Consider the following 18,111-nt stretch of genomic DNA (forward strand, 5'->3'; position numbering starts at 1 on the left):
ATTCAACATCTTTGTTAAGCTGTAGAATTTCCTATATGTGTCTCTACTGAAATACAGCACCATAAAAAAGAAGAAAATTCTTTCTTCTTTTAAGGGCAAGTTGATGCTTTTTATTTTTCTGTTACAAAGGTAAAATAACTATTTATGAATTAAAGCAAATCAGCCCTCAAAACCAGTCTCCTCTCCCCTTACAAAACATATTCTGAATGGAAGAAATACATGGGTTTTCTGGGGCAAGGTTTCAGTTTTCATACCTTAGTTGAATTTTGCTTCAAGAAAGAAGACTCAGCAGTGGATAAGTGTTGACAAAACTGAGCTCTCTGAAGGCCAGAAGTGAGTTTTTGACAGATCAGAATAAAACACAAGAGGGAAGGACACAAAGTATGATGTCAAGTACACCTTGGTACGTGCAGGCCACACCTTCCCTCCCTTGAAGTAATCTCTTTCTCAAGCTCTTTTTCTAACAAGAATTAGGAAAACAGCTGAATTGTGACTTTACAGGTTTCGAAGTAGAAAGCTGGTGGAAAAGATTAAATGATAGAAAAAATGATAGATTAGAATTCTGGTTGGGAAACTCCTACCCATAATGTTGACTACTCCAGATGTAATTCTTTCAAGTCTCTGAGGCACACTGACTTGTTAGCCAACTAATAAAGTGTATTTCATTTTAGTGTTATTGTTTATAAAATACTAAATCTCCAGAGCACCTGAAATAGAACTGTTTTTTTAACAAATAGAAAAAATTTTAGAGGGATTTACAGATGAAAAATCCCTTATTAAACAGATATATAAAATATGTTCTCATAAAGCTGGAACCAATATTTACTTCCTCTTAAATTCTGTCGGTAATTTAAAAGGTCAAAATTTTTTTTTTTTCATTTTTGTCTTTTTTTTTTTTAACTATTTGCACTATCTTGACTATTTGAAACTATCTCAGTGCAGCAGCTGGTGCAGGTATGGAGAAATGTTGTCTTGTACTACACCAAGTCCAAACATAAACAGGAAGTAGATAAATGTCTTGGCTTGAAAGACAGGTGCCTGCCAAGGAAGGTGGGTTGGAGTGGAATGGAGGACACCCCCTTGCTCTGAATTAATATAACTTTGAAAGTAACACTTCTTTATTAGTATGCATGTGTACAACAAGGCAATCAAACAACAACAGTGGCAGCAACAACAAACAAAAGAAGCAATAAACCAGAAAACCCAAAAGTCTCTTCCTGACCTCGAAAAACACTTTCCCCTTTGGGGCAGTTCCGGTCACAGCCGGCAGGGGCGCTGGTGGCTCCCGGCGGGCAGCGCAGGTGCGGTGATTCCCTCATGGCTGCAGGGAGCGCGCTGTAATGGCGGCTTGGCCCAGAAAGGCTTTGCTTCACAAACCCCCTGGGCCGGTGGCTCTCCGTGCTCTTCTGGATAGCAAAAGGAGCTGTAACAGGAACCTTGGAAGCAGGAACCTGTAATGGCAGGGAGGAGTAAAGTCCCGAAGTGGTAGATGAGCCGTATCAGAAACTGCAGCTGTAGCTGGAGCCGTGATAGGCAGGCAGAGGGTGAAGGGTACAGTGAAACGAAAAAGCCCCGGCGCAGTGGCAGAGGTACAGGGCTGACTAGCAGCAGCAGCCTGGCTCCTACACACAACAGGGAGAGGCTCCCTGGAAGGGGGAAAGGGCCGGGGGAGCCCGGGGTTTCCCCTGAGGCACTTGAGCAGAATGTGAAGGGTCCTTTGTTTGGTGAGGTAGGGTGTTAATAAGGTCCCAGTGCGAAGGCCACTCTAATGAGCAGAGCTCCACTCATGGTAGAAGAAAGGCAGCAGGAGATGGAATCCTGCAGTGATGATGAGTTCTCTCTCTGACTGCAGCCTCCTTCTCCTCCAAATGCAGAGAGTACAAGACAAGGAGCTTCCACAGAACCTTTTTTCCCAGACCAATTTTCACGGCATCTCTGCCCCTCAGATAAAAACCCTCAGATACTAGGTGTGCAGCCAAGTGCCCTCCTCCCCTGAGAGTGGCAACTTCTTTTATCGCTCTTAAGCACCCGGTCGTTATTTTCTCCTAGAGACATTTAGGAGGAAATTCCCTAGGAGAAAGAAACAAAAGGACAATAAATACTGTCAACAATAAATATTAATGGTACCCTGGGAATAATGTTTCTACTCCCAAAGTCGAAGAAGAATAATCAGAAAAGCATTTCTTGGTGCTAATTTGTTGCCTACTCTCAGAATATTACAGTGAAACTTTATTATCTTGGCTGGATAACTGGTGGCTTCTACAAGATCCATGATTTGGAGTCAGCTGGAAAAGGGAAAAAGGAAAGTGAAAAAAAACATGGAAAAAAAAAGTTCAGGCTTTTAAAAGCCAAACCAGGGGCATAAATCAGGAGTTTACAATGGAAAAATAATTTCAAAAACTGTTAAGGTTTTTAGTTCCAGGTCACTTGAGAACAGCTTGTTAATAATTAAAAATGGTTCTGGGAAATGTTTTTAAAGTACAGAGATTTATTATTTTAATGCTAACAAGTTTTCAGTGAATCAGGAAATTTTTCTACAATGCAGTATCAGTACAGATTACACAGTGCAAAGGAAGCTGATGGGGATGTAGCTCTATTCCATAAGTGTGATTGTTTGGATTTTACATTTGAAACTAATGCTCTCATGAGGTTGCTGCTTTTCAAACCAGGTTTTAGAGGTTAGAGAAAGACCACTTTTGCCTTACAAAAATGTTCTGGTAATTAGACTTGATATATAGGTCAAATATTTCTACACTCTAATGAAGTGTATTCCCATACTGTACCAAAATGTGTAGAAATGCTGAAATAATACTCTCAAAATAAAATAAATTCAATATTGTATACAGTGCTAATATTAGCATATTATTTCCCAAACTTTTTCAGCCTTATGTAATTAATTTATGATTTATTTTGCCTATGTTATCCTTTTCCAATGAACACTCTTTTTATCAGTATATCTTGATTTGATATAGTCTGCAGGGTTCAAATTATAGAAAAATCCTCCAGACTTGGTGCACTCAGGATTCATGTCAGAGAAGTCACAAATATCCCTTAGTGCAGTGATTTCAGTACTAATAAATTCATTTTTACAGTTGAGATTCCACCAAGTGTAACTTGGAAGACAAGAAAAGGAGAAAAGAAAGAGAAAAGATAGGAGATTTAGAATTTAATAGAATTTAATTTATTTAAACATACCAAGTGAAGAGGTCTGTGAGTTAATAATCTAATATTATTCTCAGTGTTATTAAAGTCAGGAAGAAGAAAATATATAAAGAAAGATATACTGTAAATAAATAAATTCTGGAGTAGTCCGTGCAGATAAATAGTGCTTGAAAATGCATAGATAATACCAAGTTTGTAAAATTTTCTGTGAAAGCTGCACAACAAATTTATTTGACCAGTGAATAACAGAATTTTCATATACTGATGGCTACCGAGCTTTTTTAGCAACAAATAGAAATTATACTGATGGAAAATGAATGAGTTGTTCTAACATCGTTTTGATTTTGTTATGGCAAACTGAAATTGTATTTATAGACATATTATTGGAAATTTAAGAAAACAATCTAAATGTTAAATTTTCCAAAGATAGTAGCATTAAGCTTCTGTACCCCAATGCTTAATTAAGCAAAGAGCAGATTGACTGGCAGAGAAAAAACCCTGAACTGGTAAGCTATTTTTGCTTTTTGCATAGACTTTCATACATTTGATAAGTGTTTTTTTTATGATTTTAGAGATGGAGACTCATTTTCATTAAATTTGTTTACCATAATTATGGAAGGACTGTCACAATAACCGTTAAGTTTGATACATCTGTGTGTGTTCCTACTTCTCTCTGCCTCCCAGAATTTTCATTCCAGCCGTGAGTGTTGGTGCTCCTTAGTTGTACATCTGGTACAGTGTTTCTGACAGCAACATCACTCCACAGGGACTGAATGTGCCATCTGTATGACACACGCAGTATCTAATGGTTTAAGAGCTAGAGACACAAACGCTTGAAAAAGTACATTTTCCTGGTTGCTATGTTTTTGGTCTCTAATGTACATTTGACCAACAAAGTATTTATTGCACAATGTTGCAGCTCTGTGCTCCTGTATTTCTAAGTATGGGAAAGGGGAGTGGACTTTAGCATCCAGTATGTCCTTGTTATGTCTAGCTGAAGGCAAAAGTAAAAGAGAGAAAGGTTAAAAACTCCTCACAAAACAGGACCACAAGAAGTAATAATCTCCTCAGCACAAGAGCCGATCTAATAGAAACGTGATGTGAAATTATTTTGTGAAGAGTGTACAAACAGATGTTTAGCACTGTCTAAAAACATGCAAGTGTTGCCCTAAGCTAAAGTAGTTAAAGGGATGAGCCAACATTTCCCAAATAAAAACCATGAGATTCTTAATGAAAGCCACAATAAAATATGCTTTTTTAGACATTTTTAAGGCCTAGAATAAAGACTTCTGCAAGATTTTTGCACTTGCTTGAACTTCACTGTGAATATGAAGTACTGAAAAATGTAGAGAAACTTAAGTCAAACTGAGCCTAGTGAAACTATATGGGAAAGACTTTCTGCATAAATCTAACTCCTTTTTTTTTTTTTTTTTTGTAACACAAGGAGAAAACATCATTTATGAAGTTCTAGCCTTATAAAGGGGAACACACTTTAATTCTAAGCAAAGAAAGCAAAGGGTTCCTGGAAGGTAGAAAGCTTTCAGATGGCCTTTCTGGGGTTTTGCTTATTTTTCCTCCTTTAAATTCCCACTGCTCAAAATGAAGAACCAGTTTTTATTCATTATTTGCATTAAGGTTTATAGATACATACCTGATCCAGAAAAAGGCATATGTTCAAAGTGCCCATCATTTTTCTTAATATTCAAGATGAAGACTTCTAGTTAGAAATGCAGTTTGTATAGCAGCAGTCCTGGGCTATTTCATTTTTCTAATGACCCTGCCTGTGGCTTTTTTTCTCCTTCAGCCTTTATAGGCAATAAACCAAGGAACACTTCTTCTAAAAATGTATGCCTCATATGCTCTTGACTTTGTTCCATGGAGAGCAAAAAAAAAACAGAACTGAAAAATTTCTCTAAAACAAGATAGTGGAAAATTGCTGATGTGATAATTTGGTAATCAATATTATTATTGTTGCCCAGGTATTCATAATGTATGAAAAACAGTAAAAGAAAAATATAATTGAGACATTCAATGCCAAAATTGCCAGTCCAGGTTTTAAATATTGTAACTCAGTGTAACATGTAGGAGTTTTAGTGCTTATCCTAGATTTTGCCAAAGCAGAGATAAATATATTTAGGGAATTACATACTGCAACACTTGTGTAGGCAAACTCATTTGAATATGACTACTGATGTAAAATTTGACATTAGCAAAACAACTGTAATTGCTCTTTGTCTAGTTAATTTGTTTTGATTTTCAACTTTTATGTCAGACTGCTTTTGCTCCTTGGTATATTTATTCTGTGGTGCAATGATGAAATGGATTTTGAAAATCAATGAGTGATTCTGATCTAAAGTGATGCTCTTTTTGGCAACACAATTTAACATGCCATGAAGGCAGAAGAAATTTGGTGTTCGATGTTCAGTCTGCAAGAAAAGGCTTATTTAAAGTTTGTTAAACACCTGAAAATAAAAGTAAATAAATCAAATTTAAGAATCTTTTTTTTTCATGGTTTTGCAGGTACTTAGAAAATATTGAGCTCACATTTAATAGAAACAAAATTAAAACTAACAATTCGAACAGCATATTTTTCCATCTTTAGCAGAAACCTTTATAAAAGGGGGTACTTGACATGGACATGTATATGTGATAAACTGTTTGATTAGTTTCTTCAGTGGCAGACATTCATGTTGATGCTGTGATCCTAACTTCTTTCTTCCTGTCCCTCTTCTTTTCTCCAAAATGAAGGACAAATGTGTATTGCATCGGTATGCAGGGTAAATCATTCCTATTTGGAATGAGCTCATGTTCTTTTTAGAAGTTTATTGTTGCTCTCCTGTGCCATTTGCACTTGTGCTGTCATGAAAAGAACTAGGGACATAGAAGTGTAACTGTTACCAGAGAAATGAAATTACTGTGTTGGCTGAGCAAAGACAGAACTGTTCATTCACCCTTTTAATGTGAAGGACAAACTAGAAGTCACGGTCTAGCTGTCTTTCTGTTGCATATATAAAGTGTCAGTATGTCATAGAGCTTTTTGCAAATGCAGAAAGGCTGGCTTTTGTAATGTCAGGAGTAGAAGGAAAATTGCTTACCTTGTAATTTGATGAGGTTAATATTAGCATGAATGCACTTTGATTGGTCTAGAATAGAATAAAACATGAGGTTATCCAACTAGATTATTTTTTGTGTAAGCCTTCCAATGCAGGACAGCCAATAGCAAAGAAATGACAGAAATGTGTCAAAGTCACAGAATAAATTGCTTCTGATCCCGAACATCATCTCAGAATCTAAAAAGAGCCTTATCTTCAAAAACAACCAGCATGAATTTTGATGCAGAAGTATTGCTCATTATTTATCACAGCTGATGATCACTGTACAGCATTCCCCACTATAACAGGTGGCCTGGTACTGACTGAGTTCATTACACACCAGAAACCACACAGAGCTGACACTGCATGCCAGAACTGGGAGACATACCTTTAGGTGCAATGCTTCACATTGAAGCTAAACTATCCCCAGGGCTTGATCTAGCACTGGTCGCTGGCAGTGTATTTTGTAGATATAATAGTTCTTGTACTTCTAGATAGTAGTTCTTGTATTTAGCTGTGTCAGCTCTGACTTGATACTGTGTGCTGTGCCATAGACACACCCATGGAAATACTGAAGCTGAAAAGCATCAGAAAAAAAATCAAGGTCTTTGGAAGTTGATTCCAGCCATACTGACTCATCTGGTGTGTCTTGACTTGCCCCAGGACAACCAGCTTAGAGTATTTTCTGTCAGTGACCTGTGTGCAGCAGAGGCAAGGAGGTAAGTATTTGTTGTGTTTCTATGCCTTTAGTTTATGTTGAAGAGAAGATCATAGCAAATTATAAAGTCTGTTTCAATAATCGTATTTTAGGTGTGGCTTCTAGAGGTTGGAAGTTGAAAAGAGAGAAAAATTTCACTGCAAGGCAGCAGCCTTTGTAGCCAACCCACAGAATGGATTATGATCCTACAAGGAAGAGTAATGGATCTCAGGTATCTGTTATCTGAGATGTAACTTCTCATTGCTTATGGGACATGTGGGACATGACAGAAAAGCAGACTCCACGTGACTATGAAAGACAAACAACAAGCAACTTTTTATTTTGTTGCTACTAGATATATCCCAATCCAGATTAATCCTACTCTTTCAGTGATGCATCTTTTTATATTGTTTTACCAATCTGTCACAAACCTGGAAAGCTTCTTTATGAAATCATTCCATCACTTCTTCATATCCCCTCTGTTTTCTGGGATCTGTTGAAATAATTAGTAGACTTGCAGAAAGTTATTCCTTCATGTTGCTTGAAAATGGCACTCCAGGTCTTTGTGTTTGGTTAATGAAAAATTCTTCTAAAAATATTTAATGTTTAGAACTCGAGTATCATACAAATCCTTCTGAAAATTGTATTCCTGTTAGAAGCTTCATCATTGTGTTCAAAAATCACTAACTTACTAGTTACTCAACATCAGCTTAGATATTGTATGTATCCCATGCATAAAGCAATGCTAAAGAGAGAATAAAAAAGAATAATCAAGGTGGAAGGGTGGATAAGAAAAAAATCTGTACATTTATTCTTTGATTTCAGTATTTAAATGTTGGTAAACATTTGAGTTTAAAGTTTTTAAAACTTTTTGAGTTAAAAACATCAGAATATTTAATTCATTGGGTTTTTAGCAAGTTGCTAATGAATGTCTCCAAATTTGACTCCTATGTCCATTGAAATTAATCCCAAAACTCTTATGTGGGATTGTCGTCATATACATGAGTGAACAGCAGAAACTTTTCAAAATTAAGCCTTTGTGTGATTGTACTGTTCAGCCTGCTCTTTATATCAAAACAGCAGATCTTTAGGGACAAAATCTTGATAATCAGTGGTTTGTGAATCAATCTATTAAAACTGAAAATAAAAAAAGAGACTTAATGTGAGTGGCAAAATAGTTTGATCCTAAAGTTCAGCCTAGAACCATATGTTGTTATATTTGCAAATTCTTTATTAGGGGTGGCATGTTCTTGGGTTGTTTCTTCTTTCTGTATGATCACAATGAGACTATGGAAAAACACTGACTGTGCAAATTACTGGCAGTATATTAAGAATTAATTTGGTTCTCCTCAATCTGTGCTTATGAAATTTTCCTCTTGTCTTCTCAATATATAAGGGGAACAGATAAGATTTCAATCAAACACCATTTCTTATACAAACCAATGTCTACATTTGAGCGTAATGTTTACACTATACCAATACTGACACAAAGAAATTGAATGAAATCTGTTTTTCTAGAATTAATGCTAATCAGCATGTCTCTGTATATATAAATACCAGCAGCCGATAGTGATTCTGCAAATATATCTCTGAAAATGAGTGCATTATTATTTATGTTACCTTGTTTTGAAAATTGCCTTACATTGTTTACTGGGAGAAAATGGCTCACAACCAGCATGTCCTGTATCAGTTGCTGAAGGCCTTGTGGTATCTCTGCTTAACCTTACAACTTATAAAGCTGGTAGGAAAAAATTTAACCCCAGACTGAACCACTATGGGTGGTTCCTTCTATAGAGAGGTGTTGGGGGCTGGATTTTCTTTCCTTCTCTTCCCTTGTTATTTGTGGAATCTTTTCCCACTGAGTTGCTAAGAAGCACTGATGGTTGGGTGCTTGAGAGGTGGGGAGAGGGAACTCCTCTGGTTTTTGGATAGAAGCAGGTAAAAGGATGGGGGCTGGGGCAGTTGCGTAGCACTCTCTCTGGGCTTTGGAGGAGGACAGTTGGACCAGCAGCCTGGGGAAAGAAATTCACTGCCACTGCCATAAGCCAGCCAGGAGCTGCCTTTCTTCTGCTGCTGAGTCCTGCATCCCCTGCCCTGCTGGGATGTGCTGCAGCTTCCAGCAGCTGCAGTGGAGCTTCTGATACACCTTATCCACCACCCCAGGATTTCTGCTCATTCCACCCATTCCAGCTTGGTGCTCCTCAGAATCCTGCTGAGCCACTTCAATCGACTGCCCCAGGGGGTTTGTGAAGCGAGGCCTCTCCTCCATCCCTTCCCGCCTCAGCCGAACCGCCATTACAGCGTGCCCCCCCGAGCTGGCGCCACAGCACCCCCTGCAGCCCCGGGGGAATCACCGCACCTGCGCTGCCCACCGGGAGCCACCAGCGCCCCTGCCGACCGTGATGGAACTGCCCCAAAGGGGAAAGCGCCTGCGGCCCAGAAGGGCCCCGTCACCGGGGTCTGGTTCTGGTTGTTGTTTGTGCCATGGTTATTGTTGTTTGTTTGCCTTGTTATACACACTGGTAAAGAACTGTTATCCCTATTCTCATGTCTTTGCCTGAGAACCCCTTAATTTCAAAATTAGGGGGTTTACATTCTTCATTCCAAGGGAGGCTTCTGCCTTTCAAACCAAGACAAGAGGGAATAAAAGTTGGGAGCAAGAGTGGCCAATATGTATCTTAGAAAGAAGTAAATCAGTTGAGAGGAATCTGTATAACTGATATAGAGACAAAATATCTGTCCCTTGCTGGTAACTTTACCTGCCTTCATTTTGTAGGATTGTAGGTGTTTAAAATCCAACATCATAGACAGCTCAGGACAGAGTACAGTGTGCTCCTGAGAACAACTCAGTTACTCCTTAGAAAACACTTCTTCCAAGCTTCAAAAAGTGGTCATTTTAAAAAGGTCTTCCGGTGCTTTGATAGGAGAAAGTGTATTGGATAGTGTTCTTGTCAGTGTATTTCAACTGATTTTCTGTTTGGCGGGGATAATGGGGATAATTGAAGCACTGCAATTCACTTCTTCATGAAAAAAAGTCTAGGGCACATGAAAAGTTGCAGTCATGTTCTAAGAAGGACAATTATCATTAGAATTGCATATATATGGCAACTATTCAGATTTTTTAAAATCTGCTACTTGCATGTTACACTCTGAAAAATCAGTTCCTTTCTTCTGTTGAAGTTCAAGATTTTGGTGCAGAATACAGTCAAAATTTTACTTATTTGAAAAAGTTCATTGAGTTACCATACTTTTATGTACACCCGCTTAATTCAGGTTTTTATTAATAGAGATACTAGAATAAAAGGGAGTTTTATTTGGGTTAATGTTCACCCTCTGATGCTGTGTCCAGTCTGGTGTAATCTCTTAGTTGAGACATTACTCTGTTTTTCAGAGGTAATCAGAGGTAAAGATTAAAGTAGTAATAAGAGAAGGTGGACTTAGATACTCTTCAGTAAAAAAACCTTATAAAAATAAAATCTTCAAACTTCCAAAACATTGGCCATTTTCTCCCTTCTGAAATGATTATTTTTTTCATACTGACTTAGCATGAGACAAACTGGATTGAAAAGGTGGAACTGCTTGGAAAAACTGGGCTACAAACAAGGTAAAGTAACATTTTATCTTCCTGTCATTAAAACTGTAATTATAAGCATTAGTAAATGCCATCCAATGAAATATCAGACACTGTCACTGAATTAGTTTGTCAGGACAAGATCTAAAACACTTTTATGTTTGCCTGTCATGTGTGCATATGTGAATTCTATGTCCTACTACAAATTGCAGCTGATTCTTTTAGGAAAGTGGAATCTGAAGTTTTCACAAATTTAATGCTGGTAAACTCACAACAGTGCCAAAGTTATTTCTCTCTCAGATCTCCGCCTTAAACAATGGTTTATTTTTTAATCGAAGAAGGAAGATACCAAGATGATCTATCATCTTGTGGGCCAGTCCTGATATATGCAGTAATGTGGCCCAAAGTGATATTACAGTCACAAGGTCAAGCATGTCAGAAACGTAGCCTGAAGAACACTGCTTCCCTTGTGATTGAAACACTAGATAACTGATTATTTGCTGCCTATTATGCATTAAATTCTGGACAATTAGCCACAGTGTGTTCTCTAACACTATAGTGTTAGTGTAATAGTGTAATTACAATGGCAAACAGTCAGGAAATACCTTTTATCTTTACAGTTCAACATACAGAGAACTGCTCTATGAAATGAGGTCCCTATCAACACAGTCCATTATATATCCGGCTTTACTTCCTAAGGGATTTTTTACTCAAGCTTTCTACAGGAATATTGATTACCTCTAAATGTCCACCAGAACATGAAAAGAAGTTTAGCAATACCTACACCTGTGTATAAGGCTAATAATTTAGGTTAATGAATCTCATTTTCTCAGAATTTTGTATGTTTTGGACAGCTTTATAAAATTTTGCAAATTGATAAAAATTGAACCAATTAAGAAAATTTATTTCTGATATTCAACGCGTCTTCATATAACGTGTCAGTATTTGAAAAAAAAAATTGCTTAGAAAACACTATTAATTTTTCATCTGTAGATCAATAAATTAATCTTCCATATTGTTTTGTGGTTCTAAGAATATCTGAAATGACAAATACTGTACAGTACAAAGAGACCTGTCAGACCAGTATTTAAACACAAATTTTTCAATGGCATATGGAAAAAGAAGACAACAAAGAATCCTTTCATTAAACAAAAACTCTAAATACTGGGATAAAAAGTCTTTGTTAGCAAGGATTTTTATTTCTTTTAGTTTAGAAGAATAGAAAAATAAATTCTCCTTATTGTATTTCATCAAGAAAAGCAATTAAGGGTTTACTGTTCCTATTCATGAGTTCTGTTTGCAAGATCTACTTGCAAAGAGTTTCTGAATGAAAGTACATCCGCAGTACTAGTTAAACAAAGAACATGAGGCAAGCCAATACATCTAGGTTCAGCACATGAAAATCATGGCATAATTAATTTCCCTGAGAACACCATGTTACAAAAAACAGTATGTAACCACAGACTACTGCACATAACAGATAATGAACAAAATTATTGACACAATTTTATACCAGGTCCTTTTCTGCTCATAGATTTTTATCATAGTTTTCATACAGTTTTGTAGAAAAAAAATAAAGCTGAGTTTTATCTAGTATCTTCATGCATTTTCATCTTCTTTCATGCTATGAAAGACCTGTCAATTCCCCACTATAACAGGTGTTTGGTGAGGACTCGAGTTGGTAGCAAGGAGTGAGTGTACTTTGAAGGAGTATTGTGCAGCTGTGATAAACCAGAAACAGAACAAGTGATCCAGTAAAAATGTCAGAGACTGAATGTTATAATTTATGGCTTAAATATCTTCCAGAAGATATTTGGCCTATTCTAGCAAAACTGTATTACAAAAACTGCAGAGAAACCACCACACCCTGAACAGGCCCTCTGACTGAGGCCCTGAACTGCTCCCTGATGGAGATAAGGTGACTCAGACTCCCCTGGGCTGGGGGAGAACACTTTCACAGAGGGATCAAGCTGAGCACCTTTGCGGTGGAGACCACACCCCAGGGCTCTCAGCTGCCGGGATTGAACAGACCCTCACACCAGAGGGTGGGGACAGGAGAGGGTTTGGGTGTGTGGTGGAAAAGCCTCTGGTCCCAGGCAGCTAACACCATCCTCTGCACTGCAGACCAGCTCAGCTCTGAGGCCCCTTTGCCCCAGGAAAAGCCACATCCACATGAAGGACAGCGGAGGGGGCGTCACGGCCCATCAAAGGCCTGCCCCCCAAAAGGGTCCCCAGACTCTGCACCAGAGCACTGCAAATGATCCAAGAGATCCACAGTGCTGCCAGGGACAGTGTCAAATTTGGCCTCCTCAAAGGAGGCAGCTGGGTGTTGCCACCTGGCCCAAATGTGTATTAATCCACAGAATTTTCATTGCAGTGGGGTGCAGGGGACTCTTGCCACCAAGAAAACCAGATGGAGGGGAGCAACGAGACATCTTTGGGACCCTCAGCAGGGTGATATGTTTCCACCTAACCCATGTCACTCTCTCCCTGTTCCCTAAGCCCCCATGCTCTTTTTCATTTTTTCTTTTTCTTTTTTTTCCCACTTTTTGTCTTTTTTCTCTCTCTTTTTTTCTTTTCCCCTTCTTTCCTTTTTCTCTTTCCTGTCTCCTTCTTTCTTTTTCTTTTTCTTTTTCTTTTTCTTTTTCTTTTTCTTTTTCTTTTTCTTTTTCTTTTTCTTTTTCTTTTTCTTTTTCTTTTTCTTTTTCTTTTTCTTTTTCTTTTTCTTTTTCTCCTTTTTCTTTTTATTTTTCTTTTTTTTCTCCCTCTCTTTATATTTCTTTGTCTTTGCCTCTTTTACTATGAAATAAAATATGTAAATTTTTTTGCACCAACATCTAACCTCATTTTCTTTTAATCATGTTTGTTGGGTATATTTCAAACTTTTTTGGATCCAGTCTGTTTTATTCATGGAGGCTTTTTTCCTTTGGTCTTCGATGTTAAACCAGTTCATAACAAAGCAAAAGAGCAGGATGCCATTGTCTGTCATTCTATGTCTGTGTCAATGGAGATTCTTTATTTGTCATTGCAAGACCGAGGTGCTTAGACAGAATAGGTTCTCTTTTGGTGTCCAGTCAGGTCTTCACAAAGCCTCTGCTAGAGGTCTATGATCTGGAAGCGAAGGCATTTCAAGCTTTGCACTGTTCCTCTATTCAGAATCAGTTGTTAAGCCATAGAAAGAGGCAGAGAAAGAGAAAGTAGAAAACTGACTTTGGGCTTGAGAACACTAGTGTATTTCAAATCCAGATTTCCGTTTAAGTAAATATGCTAACTTAAATGGACAGGATGCTTACATAAACAAATGCAGACTTACAGGATGACGGTCTTTCTTGGAGATCAAAGTGATGGTGCTTATCTTTATTTAAAAAGCCAGTACTATTTAAATAAAAAAAACCCACTTCCACTCATTTACCAGTAGTCTGGTATAGCAGAGTGGTCCCAGCCAGAATTTTTCAAATGTTACACCCATCTATAAGAATGACTTGGAAGGATGATCTGGGGACCTTCAAGCCTGTCAGCTTGACCTCAGTGCGGAGGAACATCATGAGCAGATCATCTCAAGTGCCATCATGCAACACATACAGGACAACCAGAAGGATCAGGCCTGGCCAACATGAGTTTAGGAAGGGCAGGTCTTGCTTGGCCAACCAAGCAATGACACAATGACCTGCTTAATGGATGGCAGAAAGAGTATGGGTGTTGTTTGTGGAGTCTTTGACACCATTTCCCGCATCATTCTGCTGGAGAAACTGGCTGTTTGTCGTGTCGACTGATGGACATTTTGCAGGTAAAGAACTGGCTGGATGGCCAGGCCCAGAGAGTGGTGCTGAATGGAGTTACACTCAGCTGTTGGCTGGCTTCCAGTAGTGTTTCCCAGAGCTCAGTGTTCTTCAATGGCTGAATGGCCAACCCTGTTTAATACCTGTCATCTGGACAAGGGAATTGAGTGTACATTAAGTAAGTTTGCAAATGACACCAAGCTGGAGGACCGGAAGGTTCTACAGAGGAATGTGGACAACTTGGACATGTGGTGCAAGCCAAAGGAGTGAGGTTCAACAAGGCCAAGTACTGGGTCCTGCCCTTGGGTCACAACAACCTCTACAGTGCTAAAGGCTGAGGCAGAGTGTCTGCAAAACTGCCTGGTGGAAAAGGACCTGGGGGTTCTGGCAGACAGCAGACACATGCCAGCTGTGCCCAGGTGGCCAAGAAGGCCAAGAGCACCTGGCCTGTGTCAACAACAGAGGGGCAGCAGGGACAGGGCAATGACCGTACCCCTGTGCTGGGCACTGGTGAGACCACAGCTCGACCATTGTGTCCAGTCTCAGCCCTTCCATTCAGGAAGCACATTCAGGAGGGGCTGGAGCGTGTCCAGAGGAGGGAACAGCTGGAGAGAGGTCTGGAGCCCAGGTCTGGTGATGAGCAGCTAAGGGAGCTAGGGGTGTTCAGATTGGAGAAAAGGAGGCCTTGTTGCATTTTACATTTACCTGAAGGAGGGTGTAGTGAGGCAGAGGTTGGGCTCTTCTCCCAGGCAATTAGCAAAAAGACAAGAGAAAATAGTGTCAAGTTATGTCAGAGGTCTAGGAAAGATATTAGGAAAGATTTCTTCAACCTTAACAATTCTCTATGACTCTTAAGTCTAATGAAAGTCAAATGTATAGAAAGTTGTGTACTAAAAGGAAGTGAAAATCGTCTTAGTGTTTCCACAGTTCATATTATTAATCTATCAATTACAGATGCTGCCAGTAGCAGTATAGTTACAATAAATAAAACAGGAAATTTGAAAGCATATATAAGTAAACCAGAAAAACAGAGGAGGAAGTTTTAAAAAGAACCAAGTTTTTGTTTTTGAGGCAAGGGCAGATATAAACAGAAGTTATATCTGATACTGACAGATTTATAGCAACCTTAAGTAAAGTGAGGGATTTTTTTCTGCCCTAGATCTAGAAGGTCATGTTGCTCATCGGCAAAATAGGAAGGGTAAGGAAGGAGGCAGACTAACTCAGGTGCCTCTCTGAGATAATGTCAGGTACAAAAGCAGGGTTCATCAATGATCACAACATAGTCCCACATTTTCCAGTGGAGAGCCCATTACCCTTCTGTGTTAGAGGACTGGATGTGGCAAGCAGATGAAGTTCTGGAACTGTCTTCTACTGCTGGTGTTATCATTAGTCATCCCTGGTCCCTAACAAATATGTTACATAGAAAATTCTTGTTTATCCTATTCTTTTTTCATCTCATCATGTTGACAGCTTCCTGTACCGCATCTGCTGATATGTTCTGACTGTGGATGTGGAGATATGGATAGATACATCCAGTTTTTCTTATGTGCCTCTAATTTATATACTGATATTTCCATCTTCAATAAAACATCTACCAGCAGCTACAAATGTGTCAAGAGGTATAAGAGATATGTATTAATTTATCCCTTGTATAAATAGATAAGTCACAGTAATGCAAAATATGATCCAGCCCAGCTACCTATCTAAACTTTCAGGTCAGAAACAGACTACTGCAAAACTGCAGTGACAGCAATGAAATGCTGTTTTTTAAAAAATATCTCTTGATGATGATGATACTTTGCTAGTATTCGGCTGTGGAAGACAACTTTATTTTGAACTTAAAATTAAAAATTGTAATGAATAAATCAGGATAAAAAAATATATTATTGTTATCGTACTAGCTTTAACAAGGTTGAATCATACCAAGTTTAGAAAATATCTTTAATAAGAATATTTTGTTTGCTTAATCACCTTTCAGAAAAAAGTCCTTCTGGATGGCATGATCTACTAACAGTGAATTACAGCTCTCAAGTTTCAGTTTCAGAATTGAACTTTCAACTACCTTCAATGCCAAATAAAAAGCAAACATTGTTTGTGTATGACTTTTTAAAACTATGCTGAACGTACAGCTTCCTCTGTAGCTTTGCACACTGAAAACAAAAGGAACACAGGAACAGGAGACATTTACCCTGGGGGCACAGTTACCATGAGAGATTTTAGAGTAATAGAAAAAAAGCTCTTCAGAACATCTAAGTCCTGTTCAAAAGGAAAGTAAAACGTTAATGATTGGTTGTATACCCTGTGAGGAAGTGTTTGGGGATAAAGCAGCTACACAAGCTAATAGTGAACAGATGTATGGAATTTCTCTTTTGATAGCCTAAAGAAGAAGATAAAACCTACTTTTTGTGCAAGAACTTCAGAATGCACGAAGCTATATGTTGGTGTTGCTGGTTGCATCACTTAAATCTGTCAGTATCCACCTTGGAGACGTGAATGAAATCAATGTTAGTTCCCTCAGACTTAGCATTTTATTTGGAGCTGTAGTCCATTTTGAAGTGAATCTCTCAATCATTTCTAGTTACTGAGAGTTTTTTCAATTCACAAACTGTTGTTGTGCCTGAAGTAATTTCTTAAAGAAACCCCTGAAACTGCAAACCTTGTTCCAGGTGTGCACCAGATGTGTTCCAGTGTTTCACTGTCAGTTGAGGATTTGACTGGTTTTTTTTGCTACACTTATATGGTGTGTTGTACCAGGAGACCAGACTAAATGTGTCTGAAGAAAAGGCCCTGAACTGTAAATAATGTAGTTGTTGGGGCAGGCACCAGCTGCTTCAACATACTGATCTCCGTCAATTTCACTGAAGTAATGTAAACATAACACAGCACCCCAGGATTACTCAAGACAGGCCTAGGTAACTAAACAAATCAGGAAGTAAACTATAGATTGAGGTACAGTTAAAATTTCTGTCATTAATAACATCCAAAGTTATTAATCACTTTAATATTTTGGGAATGGCCAGATTCACTCCTTGTTACCGCAAAATGAGCTTGAAGATCACAAATCAGAAATAAGTTCATGGAATCAAGTCTAAGTGAGTGTCTGAAGAACATATTTAATATGTTAGCCTCATTACTTTAGAATGGCATAAATATTATTACTCTATGATAAATTCACTGCTGCATTTTAGGTAATATTTCAGTTTTAGAGTAGTGGCCACAGAGATTAGACGACCTTATACCAGCAAAACCTTAGTATAGTTGGTGATTCTGCATCCTGGTAATGAATAACACATGCCTAAATTTGGTATTTTTAGAAGTGAGAACATATTCAGGCTGTTTAAATAGTTAGGATTGACTCTTTCATCATCCAGTGTCAAATGCAGTTACATTTTGTGAAGTGGATCAGGGCCTCCTGAAATGGGAACTGAGACCACCAATACCATTATATTCAAATGGGAAGCAGTCATCAGATGGTAACAATTTTGACAACTGCCAATGAATATGAAAAAATTTATATGTGCTAGACTGACATTATTAATCTTTTGAGCCATCGTGTCTCAGAAGTGGCTTCATTGTAGCTTTAACAATATTAGTTCTATACCAAGCTAAAGATCTTTATTTTTGTTAGCTGAGATCATATACATTTTCAGGATTTAATTTTCAGTATGAATAGTCTTTTTTGTTTTGCTTTGTTTTTCTTTTTTCACAAAACAGGTTTACGTACAGCTGTGAAAGGAACAGTGTCATGAAAGAAAATAGATTATTTTCCTAAAATCAAGAATTAGAATCCCTCCAATAGATGTGAAGAAG

Source organism: Zonotrichia albicollis, chromosome Z (assembly GCF_047830755.1).
Source record: "Zonotrichia albicollis isolate bZonAlb1 chromosome Z, bZonAlb1.hap1, whole genome shotgun sequence".
Taxonomy (NCBI): Eukaryota; Metazoa; Chordata; class Aves; order Passeriformes; family Passerellidae; genus Zonotrichia; species Zonotrichia albicollis.